Source organism: Drosophila takahashii, chromosome 3R (genome assembly GCF_030179915.1).
Source record: "Drosophila takahashii strain IR98-3 E-12201 chromosome 3R, DtakHiC1v2, whole genome shotgun sequence".
NCBI classification, from domain to species: Eukaryota; Metazoa; Arthropoda; class Insecta; order Diptera; family Drosophilidae; genus Drosophila; species Drosophila takahashii.
In genome coordinates this window covers 7129786-7154715 of record NC_091681.1, presented here as the reverse complement: position 1 = coordinate 7154715, position 24930 = coordinate 7129786, and the positions used below count along the sequence as shown (strand labels likewise).

The window sequence follows — 24930 nt, the reverse complement described above, 5'->3', positions numbered from 1 at the left end:
CGAATAATTTCTTTACCACCGCCAAAAATGATTGGATTTCCATTTTTACATTTGTTTTTAGATTTCGCTCAAGAATTAAAAAAAAACCCGCCCCTGGGAAGCCCGTTCTTTACTTTTTTAATTTTAAGAAATTTTTTTTTGATTTTCCAAAGTCATGAATGCGTTTTTCAGCTAAAAAAATTTGACTTTGGGCTTAACAAAAAAATATTTAAAGCTTTAAAAAAAAAACGATTCCCTGGGGCGGGTTTTTTTATGCAGAAAAAAATGCGACAAATTTAAAAACGATCGGTTGAGCCGTTTAGAAATGCCGATGAACACGGACTTTTAAAAACGTGGTTTCGAGAAAAACATGTCACATGTAAAACACGTATCGAGCACTTTAAAAAGACGTTTTGCGGTGCTCACTGTATCTCCGCCAAAAATTGACGAATTTCCATTCTGCTTTTACATTTCGTTTAAGAGTCGAAAAAACCCGCCCCCTGGGAAGTTTTATTTTTTATTTTTTACTTTAAATATTTTATTAAGCCGTGCAAAATCAAAAATTATTTTTTTTAGAAAAATTTTACTAGTACTAATTACATCCTAACTTCCAAAGTTATTTTAGATTGACTTAAAACTTTTTTGTGTAATCTTAAGATGTTAATCTACAAGAAAAGAAATATAAAAAAATTGTTTAGCTTTTAACTAAAATAATAAAAAAAACAAGAGAGAACGCTATAGTCGGGTTGGTGTCCCGACTATCTAATACCCGTCACTCAGCTAAAGGGAGTCCCGACTAATAATCGTAACTCAGCTAAAGGGAGTGCGTATAACTTTTTAATGAATGGTCCGATTTGAAAAATGTCTTCTACATTTCGATAGGTATAAATATACACAACAAAATTGCATTTTTACTTTTCGGAAATCTTTAAAGATGTAGGCGCAGGACCCATTTTAAAATCGTTAGTGGGCGATTGTGGGCGTTAGAGGGGGCCTGGCGCTCGGCTAAAATAAACTTGCGCTGCGTAGGAAGCCAAAGAATATGTGTGGGAAATCTCAACCTTCTAGCTTATGTAGTTTCTGAGATCTCAGCGTTCATACAGACAGACAGACGGACAGACGGACAGACGGACATGGCTAGATCGACTCGGCTGGTGATTCTGATCAAGAATATATATAGTTTATAGGGTCGGAAACGCTTCCTTCTACCTGTTACATACTTTTGCACGAATCTAATATACCCTTTTACTCTACGAGTAACGGGTATAAAAATATATATTTCGAGACATCAAAAAAAGCAAAAAAACAATATTAGAAAACGTCTGCCCCTTGCGGGGATCGAACTCGCATCAACATCGCTGATCAACGCTTTAACCAGCACGACCATAGACCGAGTTGAAAATGTTGGACAGAAAACCCTCGTTCACTCCGTTACAAACTTTTGACCCTCTGCAAGGGTATGAAAAACGTGTTTGGGCATACTTGGATATATTTTCCGAGGCATCTCTTTTAAACGTGAATTTTCTGGGAACTGGATTTTTTCTAAATTTTAGAAAATTTCTTTTCTAATAAGTATGGTAATTCGCCATCGACTGAATTTCTTGATTTATTGGCGATTTCGGGCTGTTTTTTTTTTTTGAGTGTGAGTTTAGAAGGCCGATTTCTAGAGCACAGCCGTTAGAATTGAAAAATCATATCAGTAAACGAATTAGGCCATTAGGCGAATAACGCACTACCGCTGCACCACAGTCCCATCACGCAAAGCGACGTACAAACCCAGTAGTTTGCAGTCAAACACTCTACTTACTAGCTGCGCCAGGGAAGCATTACGTAAGGCGCTGTACAAAGTACATTCACATTTTCTTCTCTTGGCTTATACTCCTATTCTAGGCTTATACACTTATTTATCCATAACGTGTGTTTTATATTATATTATTTTTATATTAAATATACATATTAATGAGTTTAAAAACAAGAAAGAATGCTATAGTCGGGTTCGTGTCCCGACTATCTAATACCCGTCTAAAGGGAGTGCAAACGCTGTACTCGGTACTAATAATCGTAACTCAGCTAAAGGGAGTGCGAGGGAGATAGATATAGAAATTTTGATTGCGTATAACTTTTTAATGAATGGTCCGATTTGAAAAATATCTTCTACATTTCGATAGGTATAATTCGGCCCGCCCTAGCATACTATTTTAGCCTTTTTACCTTCATAGGCATTTTCTATTGCAGCGTGCCGAATGAGAAAATCTTAGAAAGTCTATTTAATGACGAGTGTAATAATTTTTCGTCACAAATGTTGATATCAGAACTTTTGTATGTTGAAGGTGCGATCGTCACTAGTTTTTTACCTCGTTAAGAGGTGTTTTTATTTGATATCAGATGTTTTTGTTTGTTTACATTTGCTCTCATAGGAGCTAATATATACATTTAAATTTAAATTGGTCAATCATAATTTTTAAACTATTGTATTTTAACAAATTAAGTTAAAAAGGCGTTGAAGTATTTCAAAATACCTTTTAAACGAGGTATAGCACATGTCTGTACCTTTAGTAGTGTAGAACTTACAAACTAACGAAATTTAGCTATTTTTAGCTTTTTCCCGCTAAAGTAGCGGCTTTTTCCAAAAGTCGTAGAACAAAAGATTCCTATAAGGAACTCTTAAGTGCAAATTTACTGATTCCATGACCCTAAAATACAGTTCGGATACCCTCCCACAAAATTCAATACTCAGGGAGCGTTAGTTGTTCTGAGCTGGCAAAAGTGGCTATTTTCGTTTCTGAATAACTTTTAAACGCGATTTTTTACATAAACATGATGTATACCAAAATTTAAGGAATCTCAAGGGCTATACAGTTTAAAGTTGTAAGGAAAATCGTTAGAGCCGTTTTTGAGAAAATTAAAAAAAAGCTAAAAAAAGTTTAAACAAATTTTCTTTTGTTCATATCTTTTTAACTATTACATTTACACAAATTGCATATAGAAGGCGTTTATAGCATTTAAAAATACCTTTCAAACGAGATGCAGCACAAGTCTGTAGCTTTAGTAGTATAGAAGTTACGGCTTTCCGAATTTTAGCTATTTATAGCTGTTTTCCCGCTAAACTACCGAGTTTTTCCAAAAGTGGTAGAACAAAAGTTTTTTATATCGATGTGATGAACGTCATATCAAATTTTCAGAACTTAAAAAACATATTTTGGACAAACTGACAAACAGAATTAAATTTTCATTTTGGGAAGACGAAGAAAATCTTATTTTGGCTATAACTTTTGAACGGAGCGTCTGATTTTATCATATGACGGGTATTTTCAATAGGAATACAACTAAAACATTGCTAGGGGGCTTTTATCCCCACCGGCCCCAACAGCTCCAAAATTCGAAATTTTCACTTTTTCACTTTCACCTCTCTCTCTCCCAAACCAATTGATTTTCTTGAGGTCTTGGTATGCAATCCTTTAAGTTTTTGCAATACCTTTCGATTGGTGTATTACTCATTACGATCGGACTATCACAGCAGATTTTCAATTTTGCGGCTATATAATAGTAGTCGCCTTCGCACACTCTCCTGGTGCGCTTCGTCACTACATAGACTGCCGTCCATAGTGATGTATATCAGCATAACTAGACGAGTCGATCTAGCCATGTCCGTCTCTTCCTCTTTGATATATCAAATAAAAACACCTCTTAACAAGGTAAAAAACTAGTGACGATCGCACCTTCAACGTACAAAATTTCTGATATCAACTTTTGTGACGAAAAATGATTTTAGATGCGACTAAATAAGTACGCTTCCTAAAATTTACGCGTTCTCAAGTCGTTTACAAGTCTGTAGCTCAAGTATTTCGCAAGTTATGGACCTACGAAATTTAGAAATTTATAGCTGTTTTCCCGCTAAACTAGCGAGTTTTCCCAAAAGTAGTGGAACTAATGTTTCTTATATCGAGCTGTTTAACACCATATAAAATGTCCAGGACTTTAAACCAACGTTTTGGGACAGACTTACAAGCGCACAAACTGACAAACAGAATTAAATGTTCAATTTGGGAAGAAGAAGAAAATCTTATTTTGGCTATAATTTTTGAACGGAGCGTCGGATTTCATCATATTCGACGGGTATTTTCAAGAAAAACAACTAAAACATTGCGAGGGGGCATTTATCCCCACCGGCCCCAACAGCTCCAAATTTCGAATTGTTAACTTTTTTACTTTCTCCGCTCTCTCTTCCAAGCCAATTAATTTCCTTAAAGTCTTGGTATGCAATCCTGTTAGTTTTTGCGATACCTTTCGATTGGTGTATCACTCATTATGATCGGACCATCACAGCAGATTTTCAATTCTGCGGCTATATATAGTAGTCGCCTTCGCACACTCTCCTGGTGCGCTTCCTCACTACATGGACTGCCGTCCATAATGATAGCCTTTCTTTGACATTTCAAAATTTCAAATTAAATTTAACAAAGTTCGGACGTCTATATTATAAATTGCCAAAATAAGACGAAAACAGCTAAAATTTTGATTGGTTTAACATATAAGCAAGTAAATCTAAATGTAATGTTTTTGTAAGTTAATAGGAATGATCTGCAAGGGTATGGTATACGGCTGGCCAAAACTAGCTTGCTTTGTTGTTTTTAACCATAATGGCCAGCCAAATATTATATCCTTTTTCTTCCCCGATGTCACTGAGTTATATTTTCGCATTGTGATACATATGACACAAACAAGGGCGTGGTTCATCACACGGTGCATTGACCTAAACCTGGCATCATCATAATAAATAAGACAATTCAAGCTTATGATGCTGCTGCCTTTGATGATGATGCTGGCAAACAAAGCTCCATTTTCTTTGCAATTTACTGAGAGGTATTACGCATACGCTGGATGGGTGATAGTGCGACAAAGCTTTTAGAAAACTGCAATGAATCGGGCAAGTATAGGAGAGATGAATTTTGTGGGACATGCTGACAGATGTGCTGAAAGTTTATCTGAACACCATATACCCAAACAAAGAGAAAATAACATACACACAAAAAGGAAACGTGACTGGATGAAATCGATATGCGTATAGTTAATTTCTAGTTCTTATTTTAATTTTAATTTATTTGCTTTATTATCTCGATGGATAACTATAGGTATAATTTCGAAAAAGAGAGAAAGAAGAAATAGGTTGACTTAAATTACGTGAGTGCAAGCGAAAAGAAACAATTCTTTCAATATGAAATAGACCGAGATATCGATTAAAGTAATATGAGTGGGAGAAAGAAAGACAGATCCAAAATTCGAACTGGCTTACTTTAAACATGTTGCTTACATATTTATTTTCCTATTCATGACTTGAAAAGTGAAAGCAGTTTACAATTTGAGAGTTTACAATTTAGGGGAGAGGTCAGTGGGTTGGTGCACCTTTTGTTTTTGATCTCCAATTGGTTATAAGCTTATGAAACTTCACGTGTTAGTTAACATAGTTATACCCGTTACTCGTAGAGTAAAAGGGTATATTAGATTCGTGCAAAAGTATGTAACAGGTAGAATGAAGCGTTTCCGACCCTATAAACTATATATATTCTTGATCAGGATCACCAGCCGAGTCGATCTAGCCATGTCCGTCTGTCCGTCTGTCTGTCTGTATGAACGCTGAGATCTCGGAAACTACAAAAGCTTAAAGGTTGAGATTTGCCACAAATATTCTTGGGCTTCCTACGCAGCGCAAGTTTATTTCAGCCGAGTGCCACGCCCCCTCTAACGCCCACAATCGCTTATATACGATTTTAAATATTTCAATATTTCGAAAAAGTAAAAATGCAGTTTTATTGCGTTTATGAATACCTATCGAAATAAAGAAGAAAGTTTTTAAATCAGACCATTCGTTAAAAAGTTACGGCGGATCAATGTTTTTATCTCAATCTCCTTCGCTCTGAGTAACGGGTATCTGATAGTCGGGGCACCCGACTATAGCGTTCTCTCTTGTTTTTTATCTTGAAAGTAACCCAAAAGAAATATTTTTTCATTTAGGCTGTCCATTCATTACGTAATCACAATTTCGGTGATATCGAAACCCCAACAAACCCCCCCCCCCACGATACCCTTCCTTACACAAAAATTTTTTTTTTGCACTGGAGTAATCATTTGGCATATTGTATTCGTGCAAAAGTATGTAACAGCTAGAAGGAAGCATTTCCGACCCTATAAAGTATATATATTCTTGATCGGGATTACTAGCCGAGTCGATGTAGCCATGTTTGTCTGTCTACCTATCTGTCTGTCTGTCCTAGTGTTGGGTAAAACCTGTTTATTTAGGTAAATGTTCACATGTTCCTTTTTATACCCTTGTATAGGTTATTATAATTTCAGTCAGATGTTTGCAACGCAGTAAGGGAGACGTTTCCGACCACATAAAGTATATATATATTCTTGATCAGCACCAATAGCCGAGTCTATCTAGCCATGTCCGTCTGTCCGTCTGTATGTCTGTCCGTTTCTATGCGAACTAGTCTCTCAGTTTTAAAGCTATCGCCATGAAACTTTCCTGAAAGTCTTCTTTCTATTGCAGGTAGTACATATGTCGGAGCGAGCCGGATCGGACCACTATATCTTAAGGCTCCCATAGGAATATTCAAACAAATATAAGAAAATTCATTGTAAATTTGTAGGAAGTAGGCGTTTTGATTCTTGACTACTTAAAAACAAAATTTAAATAAATAGGAACGCTGAATCTGGAATCCCAGGAACTGCACCGAGTGAGCATTCTTTTATCTGCAAGGGTATATAAGCTTTGGCTGGCCGAAGGTAGCTTCCTTTCTTGTTTTTAATGAGTCATCTCACTCAGTGCCTGCTCACTTTTATACTCTCTCACTTGTTCATTTACTCACTTGTTCGCTTGCTCAGTCCCAGTGCACTATGGGGCATTTGACCTGTTTTTTTGGCATAAATGTGTTTTTTACAAGTATTTAAATTTTTGAAACATTAGGGAAATTCCCTAAAGTGTTGAATTGCTGAATTGTTGAAAATTCAACAAAAATTTTCAGCAATTAAGGGAACGACCCAAAATGGTTCCTGTTGAATTTTCAAACAGCTGTTATTTGTTGAAAGGTTTCACGGAACTTAAAGCATGTAAAATTTGATTTATTATTGCTAGTTACTGTCTAAAAGTGTTACCAAGGTAAAAAGAACCACAAATATGCTTTTTAAGTTGATTATAAACTAAATAATGCGAACTGGTGATACTAAAATGTTACAGAGTTGCCACGACTTTTGAAAAAAGGTGACAACTCTGGCTTTTCAGCAATTCAACAAAATTTTCAGCAGCCCCGAGGCTGATGAATTGCTGAAATTTCTGAAAGTTGACTTTGTATGGAACAGCTGATTAACAGCTGACCAAAATTCAACAATTCAGCAATTCAACAGTTTAGGGAATCCCCCTATTATTGGAAACGTATTAAGAATAGATCAAAATGAAATGTTACATACCGCAAATGTTAAGTTAACAGTCCAATGTTAAAATAACAGCTGTTAAAGTCAGGCGCAGCAAGCGAACACAACGTGTTCATACTTTGCTTGATTTTATAAATAGGGGGATTCCCTAAACTGTTGAATTGCTGAATTGTTGAATTTTGGTCAGCTGTTAATCAGCTGTTCCATACAAAGTCAACTTTCAAAAATTTCAGCAATTCAACAGCCTCGGGGCTGATGAAAATTTTGTTGAATTGCTGAAAAGCCAGAGTTGTCACCTTTTTTTAAAAGTCGTGGCAACTCTGTAACATTTTAGTATCACCAGTACGCATTATTTATTTTAAAATCAACTTAGAAAGCATATTTGTGGTTCTTTTTACCTCGGTAACACTTTTAGACAGTAACTAGCAATAATAAATCAAATTTTACGTGCTTTAAGTTTCGTGAAATTTTTCAACAAATAACAGCTGTTTGAAAATTCAACAGGAACCATTTTGGGTCGTTCCCTTAATTGCTGAAATTTTTTGTTGAATTTTCAACAATTCAGCAATTCAACAGTTTAGGGAATCCCCCTTATATTCATTAAAACTGTCTTTACTTTATGTTAATAATACTGTGATGCTTATTGCGTGAGTGTATTTGTAGCAATGGCTTTATATACCAAGTAGTCTCTCTTTAAGGTTTGGAAAAAGAAAGTTCAACTTTGAATAGAGATTAGAAGAAATGTTGAAATTTGTTGAACCTGTGGGTTGAATCATTTTAAAGGGGGGTCAATTCTCGATTCGGGACATCCAGTCTTAATGTGCACTTTTTGCGACTTTAAGAGAAATTCAGTTTTTAGGGCACTGCCAAAAATGGTCAAATTAACACTTTATTTGTCTTCTTCTTGTTTTGTAAGATAAAATGTTAAATAAATTTAATGCAAAAGTCTTCGCCATAACATTATATTTGATTTAAAAACATCCCGCGTCTTATTTTCATTGAAAATATTTTTTTATACGGCATATTCAGTATTTGACATACAAAAATGTCGGATTTTACAGGAAAAAGTCAATATCTCTTCAAAGAAGAAAGTTTTCAAAAAAATGTTTTTTGTTTGTTTTAATATGTTTCTTCAATTTTAGAAACCATAAAAGAAAAAAATTTTTTTTGGAGGGTTAAGAAAAAAATTTTTTTTTTTTAATAAATTTATTATAGTGTTTAATTTTTGCTCAAAAAGATGTATTTAATTATTATAAACATATTTCAAAAAACCAAACTCAAAAAAGTTGCTTTGTTTTGAAATTATTAATTAATGCCAAAAAAACAGGTCAAATGCCCCATAGTGCAGTGGCGCAATCCGCATTCGGCCGAAATTGGGTATGGAGATAGAATGCATTCGAGAAGGTATATTCGTAATCGATCGTTTCTCCAGCTTCTGGAACGTAGGATTATAATGGGGCATTGTATTCGTTTCCTGCTCTCCCTTTTCATCGGGACTTCGGGAATAGTTCGGGTCGCACGTTTTTTTCTGTTGAACGTTTCTATGATTTTTTAATTACGCACACATCCGAGCGCCTATGTTTTTTTCAGCAAGTTTTGGTTTCCACGGCATGTTGTTTGTGTAATTTTTGTCTACTCTTTTTTAACGCGCTTTTTTCTTGCAACGCGTCACTTGTGTTTTGGAACTTTGCAGAGTCTGATGTGTTATGGTAAAATATAGTGGAAATTTTGAAACATTCTTTATAAATTGACAACTAATTTCCCATTTATTCTTAAATATAGATGCTGTAATAAAAAATGGACTAAGTAGCTTATTCTACGTTACAATGATGCCAGCTGTCTTAATAAAACAAATAATAAAATTATAATTTTTAGTTGAAAATCACATTCTTTAATTTGGCTTCGAATAAACCCCTATTACGTGGTATACCAGTTCGTAAAGCATTTGCATTACAACCCTATATACAGGGTAAACCAGTCAGTAAAACGGGTGCACTACAAACCTATAAACCAGGTATCCTATTCAGTAATGCACTTGCATTACAGCCTCATATACTTGGTATGCCACTCAGTAAAGCGAATAGATTACCACCCTATATGCAACAGTATATAGGACGGTAATGCAGCACGAAGTGTGCTCGGCTACCGCCTACTTTCTCGATTCGAGGTATACGGTTTTTAAGGTACACTAACGGAAAACGCGGCCAACCTTATGGAATCGTAAACAGTGTTGTGGTATGAAACCCAATGCATTCCGGCTTCGAAGTATGGCGGTCGGAATCAATTCTCGAAGGCAAATTTCCGCCACTGGGGTTGTTCTGTCCTTAACTTTCTCACTGACTTTGAGAAAACAGTTTGGGGAATTCGAAACGAATTTAAAAATATAGCATCCATCGAGGTAAATATTTGATGTTGCATAATGTAATTTATTTCACTTTGGTATCCTGTATACAATTAATAAATTGAGTAGGCATTTGAGCTCTGATTTCGAATGTACACATTTCATATAAGAGAACAAACTCTATAAAGTAGGCTGGGTCGATTTGTTGTATGGCAGCCATACATGTGGATACAATTTGGATTTGGATTCACTATTCACTATTTCCTATTAAATTTTGAAAAAAGTGGACAAAAACTTTATTGGTGCAAAATTATACACGACTCTCACAGCTTAAATTTGGCTTGAGCCTGGCCTATAATGTTTTTTCTAAATGTTTTATCACAAAAAAACTACACAAAATAAAAAAAAATTGTTGTTATATTTTTCTGAAAGATATTAGGATTTCCCACAAAGTTGCATACCAGATATTTAAACAACTCAAACGAGTCTCAAGTGCTGCATAAATTAAAAAACGGAGCTTAATTCTAAAAAAATGTTTAAAACTAAACGGTAATAGATAAAAAAAACCCCATCCTTATATTTCAATCCTCTATCGAAAAAAAGTTTCGATCATTTTAGAGATTTGGCCTTAATTGGTCTCTCACGTTTCACATGGAATGAGCCCTTTATTAATACCAATCGAAATGTAGAACAATTTTTATACCCGTTACTCGTAGAGTAAAAGGGTATATTGTATTCGTGCAAAAGTATGTAACAGCTAGAAGGAAGCATTTCCGACCCTATAAAGTATATATATTCTTGATCAGGATCACTAGCCGAGTCCATCTAGCCATGTCCGTCTGTCCGTCTGTCTGTCCGTCTGTCCGTCTGTCCGTCTGTCCGTCTGTCTGTCTGTATGAACGCTGAGATCTCGGAAACTATAAAAGCTAGAAGATTGTAATTTTGCATGCAGATTCTAGGAGTTCCTACGCAGCGCAAGTTTGTTTCAAAAGGGTGCCACGCCCCCTCTAACGCCCACAATCGCTTATATACGATTTTAAAAATTTCAATATTTTGGAAAAGTAAAAATGCAGTTTTATTGTGTTTATCAATACCTATCGAAATGTAGAAGAAATTTTTTTAATCGGACCATTTGTTAAAAAGTTACGGCGGATTAGCTGAGTAACGGGTATCTGATAGTCGGGGCACCCGACTATAGCGTTCTCTCTTGTTTCAAATCGGACCATTCATTTTAAAGTTATTTTCAAATGATGGAATTCAAGCAGTTGCTTTGCTGCATGCATATCTCCATCTCCCTCGTACGACCTTTAGCTAAGTAACAGGTATCTGACAGTCGAGGTACTTGACTACAGATCTCTCTGGTTCTTAAATGTATTGACTGCAAATGCCACATAACACGTTCAGGTCTATTAATTGTCTGTAAATGCGCAGTAGTAAAATACGTTGACTTTCCATTTGCACACAAAAGAATTTGCTTGGTAAAATTGACCAACAAAGGTAGTTACGTAACTATTAAAATAGTTACGTGTATTTTGTTTTTGCTTTGGGTTTGTGTCTTTGCTAATTGTGTGTATTTTGTTGTTGTGAAATGACTATTTACTTAGTAGAATTGACAATTTTGCTGGTTGGGGCCTGTTTGACAATTATTACAGTTGATTTTACTAAGTTTTTTTTTTGTGTGTGGTTACCGGTTTGGCAGTCTGCGGTTTTATTGATTTTTAATTTGCGGTACTCATTGATTTTTGATTTGCATTACGCAAATAAAAAACAATTTCGTTTACATCTATGACCATGTGCGGATCCACGGGGGGTGATATGGGTGATATATCACCCCCCACTCGGGTGAAAAATGAAAGAAATTTTGGTATTCAAAAAGTATGCAACAAAAAAATTGTTCTGATATCACCCCCCACAAAAAAATCCTGGATCCGCCACTGTCTATGACTATTTGCATGTGTGCAAAAGGGCGGTTAAAAAAATGAAATTCTCTTTTTCCGATTTCACATGGTAGAAAATGTACATTTGTAAAAAACTAAACATTTTATTTTCGGGACTTGCATCTTTATAGTTTATTTACATGTCAAATGATGACTTTCGTTGGAATAATACGTTACAAAAGGGAGAACAAAACATTAAATAACTGGTTGAATTCCACGCCATCTACAAATAAGGTTTTGATCGAAGGCAACAGTGAGTATGGGTAATAAACCTTGAAACCAATTGGCAGACCCCAAAACGTCTGTGTCAGGGAGTTAAGTGGATACGACACCACCCGAACTGGAGTTCCAAATCAGTTTCCCACAAAAAAACAATTGTTCGCGCTCTCCGGTGCTCGTATTGCTGTTCTCTTCTTACACGTTGCGCGGTTGTTGCTTGATGCAAAGTTGCTAAACTAAAATCGTTGTCTTTACTAGTAGGTCTAGCGATTACAAAAATTGTATTTTACCACTTTGGGATGAATTGATGAAGCAATATGAGGATACTCATTTTACTCATAGAGTAAAAGGGTATATTGTATTCGTGCAAAAGTTTGTAACAGGGAGAAGGATGCTTTTCCGACCCTATAAAGTATACATATATATTCTTGATCAGGATCACTAGCCGAGGCGATCTTGCCATGTCCGTCTGTCCGTCTGTCTGTCTCCCTTTAGCTGAGTGACGGGTATTATATAGTCGGAGACACCAACCCGACTATAGCGTTCCCTGATGTTTTGCAGTATAGCAGTTTAACTTTTGTTTTCAAAAATCGAAAAACTCGCACATTTTAATCAATATAAATCAGGGACCGTAATGATTATAAGTTTTATCCAAAAACTCAATTTTTAATGATTATTTTTTGAGTTTATTTATTAATCCAAAAAATAATCGTTATTTTTTGAGTTTTTTGTAAATTTCTAAAAGTAATGATTGTTTTTTGAGTTTTATTTCAACTCTAGAAATAATGATTATTTTTTGAGTTTTATTTTCCGCTTGACAAATAACGCTTACTTTTTGATTTTTATTTTCTGATTGAAAAATAAAACTTATTCCTTGAGTTTTATTTTTTGATCAGAAAATAAAACTCGAAGTCCAATTTCTTTGAATTTAAGAGGTTTTGCTTTAAAAGCGGTTAGCAAATGTACTAAGTAGACTATGGCCAACACATTAAGGGCACTTTTAATTTTATACAATAACCGGAAACCGCCAAACACCAAGAAAAAATTCTCTGCCTAAAACTTACATATAATGAAGCCAAATCAGGTGTTATGTGTTCGAAAAGCGGCTCAAGCCGCTGGTCAGCACGGACCAGCTTGAAAAAGCTATTACCCAAATTAAAAGGGTTCACCGCAACGTAAGTCATTAAATATATTTCCGCATATTGAATAAACAAATAAATTCTTAAATAGGATAATGATGAAAATGTTCAGAGGGAGGAACCATCAACATCGTCGACGAGTTCCTCAAATTCCGAAACCCTATTGAACGAGTTCCTCAATTCCATTGAAGTTAACTCGAACGATAAAAACTCGGATGATGAAATGGATGCTGACCTAAAAATAGCTTGCAGTGAAATCGATAATTATAACCCGAAACCGATCGATTTAGGTGCCGATATTATGGTGTATTGGGATTGTATCTGCTGGCTATGGTTGTTCACTGCGTTCCAGCAACGCAAGTAAGTGTAGAAAGGTCCTTTTCTGCGCTTAAATAAGTACTAACAGAAATGAGAACAAACCTTTCGAGCGATTCCTTAGAAAAATTGCTTTTTGTAAAATTAAATGTATAAAATAAAAACTGTTTATACAAAAACTTAAATTATTATTTATATTTTCAAAAGTAGATAATGTCTATAATCTTACCACCCTGGGTCAGTCATTCTTAAAGTTGAAAGAAAGGTGGCCGCTTTTCGAACACATAACACCTGATTTGGCTTCATTATATGTAAGTTTTAGGCAGAGAATTTTTTTTTGGTGTTTGGCGGTTTTCGGTTATTGTATAAAATTAAAAGTGCCCTTAATGTGTTGGCCATGGTCTACTTAGTACATTTGCTAACCGCTTTTAAAGCCAAACCTCTTAAATTCAAAGAAATTGGACTTCGAGTTTTATTTTCTGATCAAAAAATAAAACTCAAGGAATAAGTTTTATTTTTCAATCAGAAAATAAAAATCAAAAAGTAAGCGTTATTTGTCAAGCGGAAAATAAAACTCAAAAAATAATCATTATTTCTAGAGCTGAAATAAAACTCAAAAAAAAATCATTACTTTTAGAGTTTTATAAAAAACTCAAAAAATAACGATTATCCTTCGAGTTTTAAATAAAAATTTGAAAAATAAAAATTAAACCGGATATTGAAACTATGGTGCTTAAGAAGTGTACTGGTATAGTTCTTTTTTTTCTAGGATTATTCTTTGACCATGATTTTTTTGTTAAAAAAAAAAATTAATAATGATTATTTACGGTCCCTGATATAAATTGTGTTGTAAAATGGCAGCAGATTGGCTGCTCTCTTGCACTTTGTAGCTTTGTTAATATTCCTTTCATTTGTATTTAAGGACTAAATGGACTAAAAATGGGTTTAAGGCCTAATAAATAGCTTTATGAACCTAAACTCTTTTCGTCAACTTAGAGCCTTGAATGCATATAAGAGGCACATTTTTAAGGACATGTATTGCCAATGTTAGTCAATTTTAGTCCATCAATTCCTAAATTAAGGTCAGTGCACTAAAATCAAGGACATTTGGTTTGTATAACATCTTTCTTGGACTATCTTTGGTAAACCCCATTTCAAGCTAAGGTAGGGCGCAATTAATAAATATATAAATTTTTTGGAAAATCGGACAAAGCTGAAGGTGAGCTTTCATACAATCAGGTAAAAGCTCTTCGTTAGGCTAAGTGGCAGAGACATAAAACCTTTTTGCGTCGCTTCCCACATTAATTGCATTCAGCGCCTGCCCCTGGGGATGCAGCAATTTGCATAAAAATCATAATAAATTCAATGATGCTTATTTAGCAAGGAACTCCCTCGCTTCGCACACTTACCCCAACATTTTCAGTCCTTTATTTCGCCGAGAGTGAGTCGCTCATAAAAAGGCTGTGCGACCCAAAGAGGTTGCCACTTAGGCACCGCTCAATTATTCATAAAGTTGGCCCAACCAAGTACTGCACATACGGGACCGAAAAGCAAGGGCTTAATGGTCAGGAGCAAAACTCCACCGGGAGAGAGGACCTTCAGAAATTAAATCGTTTAACAAGCAGTAAAATCACTTTATCAAGTGAAGCTAAGCCCACCAAATTCTGGCAGTCTTCAATCTTTACTGCCTTTATAGTCGTAAAATATTATGGACTCTCTTTAGCTGTCTCAATAATTTAATTTATGGAAGTCGACCTCAAGTTAAGTGACACATAATGCACCACAAAAGTCAAATATTATGATATCGCCTTACCAAAACACAGGTTACCAAGTGAGCAAAAGAGCTTTCTCTGCGGGCGAAGATCAAATAAATTTGGCTGGGAAATAAATCATCTACAGATGCGGTAAGAAACCTAGCGCTGAAAAAAATCGAAAATGCATTTTTTACTTTTCCATTAATTAATAAAAATACCAAATATTTGTTATTTCTAGTTAGAGTTCCTACAAAGTGAACTGTGGATATATAAAGGTATATCATAAAGTTAAGGACAATTTAAGAAACAAGGTTAACGTATACAAAACAATTCCAATAAATAACAGGATGCTCTTGAAAGAAACGAATCCTCTTCCATAATCACGACCATATGTGTAAGTAAAGACATTTTTAATAGTTACCAGTCATTAAAAAGCAATTTCCCCGACAGAAGCAAATAAACCAACCAAAATCACACAAAACAAAAAATCCATCAAGCAAACATTTCGTAATTCAAATCGTTTTCAATTTGGCGCAAGACAGCAAGCGGAAGGGAGGAGAAAACTGCAGAAATTGACATGTGCTAGGGGAGGGGAGAAGGAAAACAATTTGGCAATGGCAGCACGTGCGGATGTGATTTGCATCTGAGTGTGTGCCAGTTTCGCTGTGTGAGCTAGCCAAAATTACACCCATTTTGGACAGTTGGTCTTGTTATACTTCTCCTGCTGCTGTGTAACTTTATAGCACCTCAATGCTTGTTGCCACTTTGCCACACAATAAAAATGCTCGATCTGCCAATTTTAGCCCGATAAAAGAGCTGTCCAATGTAGGCCAAAACTTCATCGTTCGTTTGCTCCTCCTGCGGCTTCCTAATGGGTTGGTTGCAGCCGCATGTCCCAACAATTTATCCTCGGTTGAATGACAGCAAATTAAGTGCCAGTCGCCATAGAATTTTCTTTCTCCTACTGTAAATTGATAATAATGACGGCCCTCAAAAAATGAGTAATTTCTCCATTAATTTTTATCTCGCAAGGCCAGCTGTTGGTCATTTCTTATTGAAAATTAATAAAAATCCGAACTTTATCAGCTGTCTCTTTAGCAATTCTCAAAAGAAACTGCGTTTTTAGGCCTAAGCACTTTATTTTGAGGAAGTTCCCATCTAGGCAAGAAACCAAAAGATTAAAATATTATTTAAAGATATCGGTTGGCCAGCACTAAAAACTTATTTGAGTCCCTACTCGTAAATATGCTTGGCATTGTCACTGTCAACCCTTCAAAATAAACACATTAAATAGGCCCACATAAATAATTTCGTCCTCACCAAGCTCACATAGAAGTCACCACAAAAGGCGAATTGAAATGTTTCGTATAGATATGCACACGCCCCCTAACTAAATTAGTTACATGTGAATAAGTTTACAAAGCCGTTATGTGTAGCGATTTGTAAAGCAGCAAAAGATATACACAGCAAAAAATATAAAATACGGCAACAAAAGAGGTCGCTTGAGTTGAATGGGGATAAGCCAAACATCGGATTTTACACAGAGATGGAGGTGGGGGTATCGTTCCGCCCTCTGGTTGCTCGAAAATCTGCCAAAGAGGCTGGCAAATGTCAAATATTTGCTGAGCTGTGATTAATGTTGATTCTTTTTTTTTTGGCTCTTGGCCCCTTTGCATAACATTTCGGCTGAGGGCCAACGAGCAATTCACCTGTGAGTAAATGCCAAGGAACAAAAAAATAAATCAAGCAAAACGGGAAAGGAAAAGCGCAAGAAAAACTTATTTTCCGCCTGTTTGACAAAAATAATGTATATGTATACATTTCCTCTGCTTGGCAAATAAATTAAATTGATTGAACGTTAAACAATTAGTCAGAGCCATAAAACAAAGCCCAAACAATAAACAAAAATAAAGTTCAAATTCCCCACAACTCTCTTCAACTTTCCAGAGCACTTAGCATCTAGGGGCGTAGGGGAATATTGTCATGAAGCAGAAGAAGAGGAATCCAAAGGGGTGCAACACCAGTAAAGGCTCCGTGTTCGATGGCTGGTCACGTTGTGTCAATAGAAGTCCGAAATGCACTTTGATGCCAAATTGTTGCATTTGTTTTAACAATTTTCTGTATTTTCCAAACCATTCGATTCCTCGAAAATGTCCATTAGACCCTCTGATTCCTTGGACATGAATGAGCAAGTTTTTCGAACTTTTGCACAGCTTATCAATGACTGAAGAACGTGCAGAAAGTTGGGTTATCAAAAAGTATGCAACAAAAATGTTGTTCTGAAGATACAAGAATAAACAAGAGAGAACGCTGTTGTCGGGTTGGTGTCCCGACTATGTAATACCAGTCACTCAGCTTAAGGGAGTGCGAAGGAGATGGATATATGTATAACATTTTGATCGCGCATAACTTTTTAATAAATGGTCCGATTTAAAAAAGTCTTCTACATTTCTATAGGTATAAATATACACAACAAAATTGCATTTATACTCCTCGGAAATCATTAAAGGTGTGGGTGCCAGACACGCTTTAAAATCGTTAGTGGGCGATTGTGGGCATTAGAGGGGTCGTGGCGCTCGGCCTAAATAAACTTGCGGCGCGAGGGAAGTCCAAGAATATGTGTGGGAAATCTCAACCTTGTGGCTTTTGTAGTTTCCGAGATCTCAGCGTTCATACAGACAGACAGACGGACATGGCTAGTGACCCTGATCCAGAATATGTATACTTTATGGGGTCGGAAACACTTTCTTCTAGCTGTTAAATACTTTTGCACGAATACAATATACCGTTTTACTCTACGAGTAACGGGTATAATAACACTATGCAGCATCAAAAATTAACCTCGATGAATGCTATATCTTTGGATTCGTTACGAATTCCCAAGTTAAACTGCGTTTTCCAAAGAGTTCCCCGACGCAAGGATTCTTAGCAAAAGGACCTCAAAGTTCGAAAAATGCTGAAATTTGCCAACTTTGCGGAGCTCTCAGAGGCAAATGGATGCATGGCTTGGTTCGAAGTTAAAGTTTTTTAAAAGATACACCCTTTATCTTTCAAACCCCATACATAAAATAATTTTAGGATTTTTTTTAAGGCAGAAATAAATTCCAAAAAACATAGTCAAAAAACTGAAAAACATACAGCTGCGGTCAAAATAGTAGCAGTGTCGCCGCCTTGTGTTTTTAAAAGTTTGATGTTGTAATTTTTTCTTATCCAATTAGTCTAATAGTAAAATTATAATCAATACAATATTACCAGGAAAAGATCAATTACAACAACAAACTTTTAAATACACAGGGCGGCAACACTACTACCATTTTGACCGCAGCTGTATACTTTTATGTTTTTTGACTATGTTTTCTAGAATTTGTTTCTGCCTTAAAAAAAATCTTAAAAATTTTTTAAGTATGGGGTTTAAAAGATAAAGGGTGTATCTTTTAAAAAACTTTAACATCGAATCAAACCATGCATCCATTTGCCTCTGAGAGCTCCGCAAACTTGGCCAATTTCAGCATTTTTCGAACTTTGAGGTCCTTTTGCTAAGAATCCTTGCGTCGGGGAACTTTTTGGAAAACGCAGTTTAACTTGGGAATTCGTAACGAATCCAAAAATATAGCATCCATCGAGGTAAATTTAAAAAGCACTAAAAATGCTGCACAGTGTAATCAATAATTGTAGCAATGCGCTTGATAAATGTTAAGTATGTCCCATTAAGCGGGCATATGGAAAAGCTCTGCTAGAACTCTGCTAATTAACTACAACTTGTACATCTTGTTTGTTAAATAATATTTATACCCTTGCAGAGGGTATTATGATTTCAGACAGAAGTTTGCAACGCAGTGAAGGAGACGTTTCCGACCCCATAAAGTATATATATTCTTGATCAGCACCACTAGACGAGTCGATCTAGTGTCCATGTCCGTCTGTCCGTCGGTCCGTCTGTCCGTCCGATTCTACGCAAACTAGTCTCTCAGTTTTCAAGCTATCGGGATAAAACTTTCCCAAAAGTCTTCTTTCTATTGCAGGTAGTATATAAGTCGGAACCAACCGGATCGGACAACTATATCTTATAGCTCCCATAGGAAGGATCGAAAAAAAAAACGTAAAAAAATTCTAGCTCCGGTGTTTTTTGAAATATTACCTTCTACTCTTGGGAATATTTTTTTTTAATATTTCTGAATTTCGTTTTTTTGTTTTTTAAATCGGATTACTATATCATATAGCTGCCATAGGAACGGTCGAAAAATTAAATGGAAATTAATGGGAAAAAAATTATATCTTTGTTGGTTTTTATTACATTTCCTTCTACTCTGGGATATGACTATTTTTAAATATTTCCGAATTTCGATTTTAATTTTTATAAGATCGAACTACTATATCATATAGCGGTGATAGAAACGATCGAAAAATTAATGTGAAATAATAAGAAATTTAACATTTTTGCGATTTGTAAATTAATAGAATGATCTGCAAGGGTATATAAGCTTCGGCTTGCCGAAGCTAGCTTCCTGTCTTGTTTTTTCTTAAATCAGTCACACCTATTTTTTCCGATCCGGCTTCCCAATCAGTTGAGAGAATTAAAAGCTGAATTCTCGGCTGTCTCGCATAAACAGTGGTTATTTCGGCATAGCGTCAGATCTCCGCGCGACATATCTGCGCCCTTCTACAAGCGACATATCTCTGCGCGGAGATAACATTGTAAATGGTCAGTTACCCAAAATCTCATCTTCATTTTGTTTAATATATTGATTAATCCATTATTATAGCATTAAGTAAGAAAAGCTTTAGAAAAAATGAGGAAAATGATCAAAAACACTAGCAGGGTCTGAAGCCCGCAGCTTCGCCTGCGGAAATTAAAATTGAAAATTAAGCATTGCTTTATCTTTGGTACTTATTTTAAATTTAAAAAATTACTAATTTTTATTCTATAAACCGAGAAAGATTTTATCAGAACTTTTTCCCTTGATATCCGTAAAAACAAAAATATTTTGTCTTTTGAAAACTACTTAAAAAAACATGTGTTTTTTTAAATATTTTTAAAATTATTATGGATTGTTTGCATAAGCTAACAGATGGACAAAACAGAAACAAACAGATTTCTTTTTCGACACAAATCCTTACACTAATTTTATTCAAAACATTAGTATTTTGTCCAAAACATATTATTCAAATATAGAATGTCATACTGCGTTGAGCATGTAATTAAACTCCAATCCATTGCCATTAAAGCCTAGAAACATTATTTGAAAAAAAATTTCTTTTTGAAAAAAATAGATGGGTTACGAATTTCAAAGCAGTACTTTATCGAAAACAAAGCAAAAAACTGCCAAAATATGGATTATCACGCCGCGAAAAGTTTGTAATTCAAATCCAAATCGATATAGCGTTTGACTCTGGAAAAAAACTTGTATTCTTAAAAAAAATTGCTAAAAGTTTTACATAGCTCTCCAACAACCAATATAATAATTTTGATTAAGATTTAAAAAATTTGAGGGAATATTTTCATTCGCCTTAAAATGTTACAACCGCTTCAAAATGTGATGGGATGTTTATCCTTCGACTGTTAAAAAAAAAATTAATGTCTCCAATTCTTATTTAAAACAAGAAAGGAAGCTAGCTTCGGCCAGCCGAAGCTTATATACCCTTGCAGATCATTCCTATTAATTAACAAATCGCAAAAATGTTCAATTTTCTAATATTTCTCATTAATTTTCCGATCGTTCCTATGGCAGCTATATGATATAGTCGTCCGATTTTGATCCAATTAAAATTGAAATTCGGAAATATTTAAAAAGAGTCATATCCTAGAGTAGAAGATAATACAATAAAAACCTAAGAAGCTAGAATTTATTTCCTATTACTTTTCCATTAATTTTCCGATCGTTCCTATGGCAGCTATATGATATAGTAGTCCGATTTTTTAAATAATTAATTCGAAATTCAGAAATATTTAAAAAATAACATCCCCAAAAGTAGAAGGTAATATTTCAAAAAACACCGAAGCTAGAATTTTTTAAAGTTTTTTTTTTCCGATCCTTCCTATGGGAGCTATAAGATATAGTTGTCCGATCCGGTCGGCTCCGACATATATACTACCTGCAATAGAAAGAAGACTTTTGGGAAAGTTTTATCCCGATAGCTCAAAAACTGAGAGACTAGTTTGCGTAGAAACAGACAGACGGACAGACGGACAGACGGACGGACAGACGGACAGACGGACATAGCTAGATCGACTCGTCTTGTGATGCTGATCAAGAATATATATACTTTATGGGGTCGGAAACGTCTCCTTCACTGCGTTGCAAACTTCTGACTGAAATCATAATACCCTCTGCAAGGGTATAAAAAATGAATGCCAGAGATAGGATAATTTGTGTGTTTCTAGATTTTTCTAGATTTTAATGTCAATCCGTTCTGGGTGGAATTTGCCACTGACCGTTTTTTTAATAAAGACAAATATTGATTTAGATAAGGAAGGCAGGTGGGCGGGGAAGCCGTGAATCAAATTGTTTAAACATTTGAATTTGTTTAACCAATATGAGGCACGTGTAATAAAGAGCAAGAGAATCAATTAGTTTGAATATTTAATGTTCTTTTAATATTATCAATGCGATTTGAATTCTAGTTCACAAAAATCGGTTACAAAATGTCTTATGTAAGTATGTTGTGGAAATGTAAATGAAATATTCTTTTGGCAAAAGGATATCAGTATTATCTTGAATTTGAGCGAATCTCAATTCCTTAGTCAGCTGCAATGCACACACACAAACGTACACACGCATATATATATCTAATGGCTGTGTGTGTAAAATACGCATTTTTTGGATATATTTATTTTGTGCGTGTGTGTGTACATAGCAGAGCAAATCATTGTTTGTTTTTGTTTTTTACAAATCCAAAGTTTGTCGATAACTCAACATTTGAAAACCGACATTTTAAAATTTAACGTTTACTTAAGAAAAAGGCGCAAAAGGAAAGATTTCCGATATAATCGATTTTTTTTGGCTGTGGTATTTTAATTTTCCCCTTGCGCGGTCACACTTAAATTGCGTCAGCAGGACATACATATGTACATACATATGTACATGCGCCAGCAGAACATACATACAAACATATGGGGACGCGTGACGTCACATCAGGTTAGCCAAATTTGAAAATATTGGGGACTTGGTTAAGGATGCTGAATCTCCAAGAAATTTAAATGGAGTTATTTGCGGGTATGCCATAAGATTATGAACATCACATTTTAAAACCATTTTAACAACCTTTTTCTAACAGAGAAATGGCAAAAGAAAGAATTAAAAAAAAACAAATCGAATTTTGGGGCACTTTGGGTTCGTTTTTATACCCGTTACTTGTAGAGTAAAAGGGTATATTGTATTCGTGCAAAAGTATGTAACAGCTAAAAGGAAGCGTTTCCGACCCCATAAAGTATATATATTCTTGATCAGGGTCACTAGCCGAGTCGATCTAGCCATGTCCGTCTGTCTGTCTGTATGAACGCTGAGATCTCGGAAACTACAAAAGCTAGAAGGTTGAGATTTCCCACACATATTCTTGGGCTTCCTACGCAGCGCAAGTTTATTTCAGCCGAGCGCCACGCCCCCTCTAATGTTTACAATCGCCCACTAACGATTTTAAAATGTGTCCTGCGCCCACATCTTTAAAGATTTCCGAGAAGTATAAATGCAATTTTGTTGTGTATATTTATACCTATCGAAATGTAGAAGACATTTTTCAAATCGGACCATTCATTAAAAGGGTATACGCAATCAAAATATCTATATATATCTATCTATCTCGCACTCCCTTTAGCTGAGCTACGATTATAGTCTGGACACCAACCCGAGTACAGCGTTCGCTTTAGCTGAGTGACGGGTATTAAATAGTCGGGACACCAACCCGACTATAGCGTTTCTCTTCTCTCTCTCTTCTCTCAAAGTACCCCTTACGCGGCTCCTAATTATTTTAGTAATTACTGTGATTTTTCTAGATTTTTGGGACAATCCGTTCTGGGTGGAATTTGAGACTGACCGTTTATTTAATCAAGACAAATATTGATTTAGATTATATTACGGAAGCTTTCTTCTTCCTTCTGATTGCTGTTGTTGCTTTCGAAATTCAATTTTGTAGTAAATGGTATGTGCCCAAGCTGCCTACACGTATTTTCTCAAACATTTTTCAATTTATTTCGTCTGTAAAAATAATGAAGCACCCAAACGGCCATACAACAGGCATCTGTTCTGCCAAACTCAAACTCAAATCAAGTCGACAAATGAGTCTAAACCGATGAAGAACAAGCTAAATGCCGGCCGAGAAAAAAGGTCAAAATATACAAAAACCAACTTCAAGTTAGGTCTACTAAACCCAACCCCTCGTACCCAACAGAACAGCCCCTTATCAATGCCAATGGAAAATCGAATTTTTCTGAACAACCCCCAACAGCAAGGACCTTTTATGCTCGTGCACGACGATGATTATGATGATGAAGGAACACAAAATAAAAGAGGGAAAGGTTGGAGTCGGGCACCATTATTGATTAAAGTCGGGTGTCTCCGTATTGACTCAAATGCCCTGATTAAACGTGATTGAATTGCCTGCGGTTATGTTGCTGATTTTTTTATGCAGCGGGCATCAACTAACTAAAAAATGTTTCCATCGGACCATCATTTCGAGCGCAAGTTAATTATTTCTTAAAAGCATAAATAAGTTTATCATCTACACTCAGAAAATGAATCGCCCTGAATTTTAGAAAATCGCCTATGGATTTGCTTCACTGGCGATTTTTTTCTTTAAAATAAAAAAATTTTCTACTGGTAAAGAAAATTTTCTTCCAATTAATCAAAATTCATTAAATTCAAGAAATATTCCAGAAATATAGAAAAAAATCGCCAGTAAAGCAAATCCATAGGCGATTTTCTAAAATTTTTTTTTGAGTGTAGGTACAACTCAATAATTTCGATTTTGCATTTTCATTGTGGGCCCACGAATCGAAAAGTATTATTATAATTTTCTTCAGATTTTAATACTAAGACTTTTTAGAAGTGAATCGTTTAGGAGAAATTAATTAAAATCGTACAACTTCTTACCTACTCTGATACACTGTATTGAAGGTGTGATCGTCACTAGATTTTACATTGTTAAGAGGTTTTTATACCTTTGCAGAGGGTGTTATGATTTCAGTCAGAAGTTTGCAACGCAGTGAAGGAGACGTTTCCGACCCCATAAAGTATATATATTCATAATCAGCATCACTAGACGAGTCGATCAAGCAATGTCCGTGTGTCTGTCTGTCTGTTTCTACGCAAACTAGTCTCTCAGTTTTAAAGCTATTCGATTGAAATGTCAAAGAAAAGCTATATACCAAAGAAGAAGAAGAAGAAGTTTAAAAATTGAATAAAAATATTTTCTTCCACAATGCATTTTTGATCCAAAGACACCTTATGTCCCTAATTTTTAGGACACTTATCAGGTTTTTGTGAAGATATATCCCAAAAGACGAAGAAAATTTGTGATTTTCTTAAATTAAAGATACCGCAAATACCAGAGCTGATGGAGCCTCATTTATCGAAATAACCGACCCATGTTACATTACATTACAATACTAGACGAGTCGATCTAGCCATGGCCGTCTGTCCGTCCGTCAGTCCGTCTGTCCATCAGTCTGTCTGTTTCTACGCAAACTAGTCTCTCAGTTTTTAAGCTATCGGCTTGAAACTTTCCCAAAAGTCTTCTTTCTATTGCAGGTAGTATAGCTAGATTTTTTCAACGTTTTTTTTCCGATCCCTCCTACACCAAAAAAAAAATCGACTGAAATC

The 24930-nt window shown here is 35.4% G+C and overlaps 1 protein-coding gene across 1 annotated transcript in view; it reads left to right on the top strand.

Moving 5' to 3' along the window:
* LOC108060248 (uncharacterized) overlaps window positions 1-24930 on the top strand; it is a 275381-nt gene that overhangs the window by 149061 nt on the left and 101390 nt on the right. The gene's annotated exons all lie outside the window — the stretch shown is intronic.